General features: G+C 38.7%; 1 non-coding gene across 1 annotated transcript; it reads right to left on the bottom strand.

The window, feature by feature from the left end:
- Positions 1-3,837: 3,837 nt before the first annotated feature.
- On the bottom strand, positions 3,838-3,911 carry TRNAI-AAU (transfer RNA isoleucine (anticodon AAU)). The gene has a single exon. It is a non-coding gene; the product is annotated as a tRNA-Ile (tRNA).
- Positions 3,912-4,147: the final 236 nt, after the last annotated feature.

Raw genomic sequence — 4,147 nt, 5'->3', positions numbered from 1 at the left:
ACCAGACATAGTTCCCTTTTATTTCATATCTCCTTTGAGGATTTCAGTTTTCACTCTGACCAATGCATTCTCAAGAATTTTTGATCAACAGAAGAGCCTTCAGGACTACTTCTCAGTATTTTTATCAAGTTCATTTAGTTGCTTTCATCCAAAAGATGCACAGCTGTGCTAAGAGAAGAAAAATTTTCTTAGCCACTGGACCCTTTTAATAGGCAGCCAAATCATTTCTCTTCTAGAAGTTTTTACAACTTCATATGGAAGGTATTTCTCGGTTTCAAATATGCAATAGGGAGACGATGGTGCTTAACAGTCATGTTGACTAAAACAATGAAGTTTATCAGTTGGCTTAACTGAAATGACATGTAAATCATTTGGCAAAATAGAGACTTTCAAACACTGGTAGTATCCTTCCCTTGGACACTAAACTGTTGCTATTTATCCCACGTGAAATTGTCCATTTTCTGGTATTTGTGAAGAATAGCAATTTGTTGTATCACATGAAATGTATTTAAAAAAAATTGACAGCATTTCAGCGGGAGCAGAGGCAGCCAGACAAGCCAGACTTGAGAGGGCTCTCACTGCTCTAAGTCTCTGAGTCATGCTCCCTCTGCGTCTTAACCACAGGGGAGACCCAGGACTCTGAAAAAGAAAAAGCCAGTTTAGCTGAAGAGGGTTGGTAGAGGAAAAGCCCAAAAGTTCCGTATGGGTGACATTCAGGTCTGGTCCTGCCAAGATGAAACTTAAGATCAAACTTTGCAGTACTTCATGAAAAAAAAAGTGAAAATAAAGGGGAAAGGGGCAACACAAGGAAAACAGAACAAAGTGACTAAGAAACTAAGAGCTGAGACTTAAAAGAGGAGAGTCCAGAGTCTGGTGAAGCAGGAGGGGGAGAAGACTGTCCCTGACGTATATGAAGTCTTAGCAGTATTACCTATTACCTCCATTCTTGAATCTGTAGGAACAGTGTAATCAACTATAAGTAAATAGAAATATGAACTGTTATGAAAAAAATTTATAATAATCAGGAAACCTTCCTCTCCCTCATATATATGCATATATACATATTCAAATGAGAAAAACTCCAGTTTTCCAGCTGGGTAGGGAAATTCTTCCCCACAGTGTGTTTCTCGCCTGTGAGTCTCCTTTATTTTTAACAGACCACTTCACTTCTGGTTACTTCTGTTCACCAAATATGTAGAGGTTTTTTCCCCAGATTAAGTAATTCTCTGGGATAGCACTTGGGTTTCCTATGTTACTCAAAGCTGAAACTATCTACCCAGAGATAGTGTCAGATCCCACAGATTAAGGACTCAATCCTACAAGACTGCCCTCACTTCTGTCCCTGTCTGTCTGTCTCACACACACACAGACACACACAGACACACACAGACACAGACACACACACACACACACACTTCAGACACCAGTACAAAACCCAGGTTGCCACCCGTGCTTCTGACCAACAGACTATAAAGTGGATGGTTCAACAACTCCCTCCTTGGGTTCTATCAGTTTGAAAGAGAAGCTCATAGAGCTCAGGGAAGCACATTTGTCAGTTTATGAAGATACGCTAAAAGATGTAGATGAATGGCCAAGTGAAGAGATACTTCAGGCAAGGTCTGGAAAGGTCCTGAGCACAGGAGCTTCTGTCCTTGTGCAGTTGGGGTGCCTCACCCTCCCTGGGTGGTCGATGTATTTACCAACCTGGAAGCGCTCTGAACTCCATACTAATGGAGCTGAAAATTCCAGCCTTCTAATTCTGGGTTGGCCTTTCTGGTGACCAGCCGCCATCTTGGATCTATCCAAGAGCACACCCACAGTCACCTCAATAGAACAAAGGGTTATCCTAATGTTCTTATCACTCAGGAAATTACAAGGGTTTCAGGAGATCTGTGCCAGGAACCAAGGATATATCTATATATCTGAGCGAAAGAAGCCAGGACAAAAGTGCACATAGTGTATGATTTATAAGAAATTCCAGAAAAGGCAAAACTATCATGAGAGAAAGCAGATCTGTAGTTGCCTGGACTGGGGTGGAGGTGTGACTGACTGGGAAAGGACAGTATTGGTTTCCTATTGCTATTGTAATAAATTACCACAAACTTAGTGATTTAAAACAACATAAATACATTATCTTATACTTCTATAGGTCAGAAGTCTAAAATGGATCAGTGGGACTGCATTCCCTTGATAAGCTCTAGAGGAGGATATGGTTTTTGTTTTTTGTTTTTGTTTGTTTGTTTGTTTTTTGTTTTGCATTTTCCAGCTACTAGAGGCAACAGGCACTCCTTGGCTAATAGCCCTGCATCTCTCAGACCTGTGCATTTGTGGCACATCTCCTTCTCCGACTCTGACCCCTCAGAAGGACCCTCGTGATTACATTGGGCCAATCTTGGTAATTCAAGATAAACACCTTATTTCAAGATCTTTAACTTAATCACCTTTGCAAATTCCCTTTTACCATGTACAATAAGATATTCATAGATTTCAAGGATTAGGATGTGAACATCTTTGGGAGCCACTTTTCTGACTACTACAGGGCACAAGGAAATTTTTTTGAATATTGGAAATGTTCTCTATATAACAATATTCATAACAACATTCAATTTATTATATACATAATAAACAATATATTCATGTATCATATCTTCAACATCCACCACACACAGAATAACAGCAAATGATTGCATTGTGAAGAGTGGTGAGATTAGTAAATATGTGTTAAATTAATACATAATTTCCTTTCATCACCAAACCGTTTAGGAGCCCCTATTTCAGGATTCTGTGAATGCTCATGAGTTTAGGCAGTGTTCTGTGCTGTGTTCCCTATTGTGGAAGAATATTATGTGTGTCATCTTCCCCCCTGCTCTGCAGTTTCACAAAGCCTCCTCCTCCTGTATGTTTTCTCTTAGACGATCCAAACAGTTAGAACATTTCAGATTCAACTTCTGCTGAATATGCCAACTTTTTTGAAAATAAGCTCTGATTTTTCCAAGTGTACTGTTTGAAAGCTCTTTAATGATAACAAAGATTCCATGTTATATTGTTATGCGACAAAAGCAAATTTCAGCACGGTATGTAAACATTCTGTCTTAAGAAAAGAAGGGAAAACAAGAAATTATATAAATAATTGTGTACAGAAAATTAGAAAGGATACTTAAGCAACTATACATAGAGTTTACCTATAGAAGTTGGAAATGATCATGTAGGTGGATGAAGTATAGGACAGAAGGAGACTTTTCCCTGTACCATTTAATATGTTTTAACTTTGAAACATGTGAATATACTTCTTAGCCCCAAATTAAACATTTTTTAAAAACAATGAGTCTTCTGTATGTGTAGTCAGTCCTCACAACGTTAAAACGAAGTTCTGCTTCACTCCTACTGTTGATGTTAATAAAAAAAAAAATTTTTTTATACGTGTCACTTTGAAAATTTTTTCAATCTTCCTCTGAAATAGTGAAGACCCCAGTATAGATATGTAGAAAGTGTCTGTGGTTTTACAATTTCTTTTTAAATTGAAATAATCCGAATAGGTTTGTTTGTTTGCTTGCTTGCTTGTTTGCAAGAATCAACTTCCCAATTGAAAAAACACACAAAAAAAGTCACAAGTGGTTCTTTTTCCCCTGCCGGGTCACTGTTATGCCTTCTTCCCGTAGATGGGATTCAAAGAAGGACCTAAACCTTGGGGGAAATTAAAAATGTTTGTTGAAAAGCCTTGAAATTCTAAATGAGAGGTTTGTGTCGCAGACGGTGGTGAATGTAGATACGTAGGTTGAAATCTGAGAGTGAAAAGACCGTCATTTGTGTTACGAATGTTATCGAAAAAGCACGGCTTGGCCCGTACGGGGATCGAACCCGCGACCTTGGCGTTATTAGCACCACGCTCTAACCAACTGAGCTAACCGGCCCCTGGTTGCAGGATTTTCTTCCTTTTTAGAAGATATAAACGAAAACGAAACGAAACCGTATCTTCAAATTTTTCTGGGGAAAAACCCACCCCCTAAACAACACCAGCGAAGAACTGAAACAACCAAAAAGTAACAATTTTTAAAAATCCCCATATTCTTCCTAATTCATTCTCCCCTACCACGGAGATAGGAAAAAGAAAAAAAGAAAAACTTTTGACTTGAATGAATTCTCCCTC

This window comes from Vicugna pacos, chromosome 20, assembly GCF_048564905.1.
Source record: "Vicugna pacos chromosome 20, VicPac4, whole genome shotgun sequence".
NCBI classification, from domain to species: Eukaryota; Metazoa; Chordata; class Mammalia; order Artiodactyla; family Camelidae; genus Vicugna; species Vicugna pacos.
Note: the sequence above shows the minus strand (reverse complement) of the source record. Positions and strands in the feature narration are given on the sequence as shown.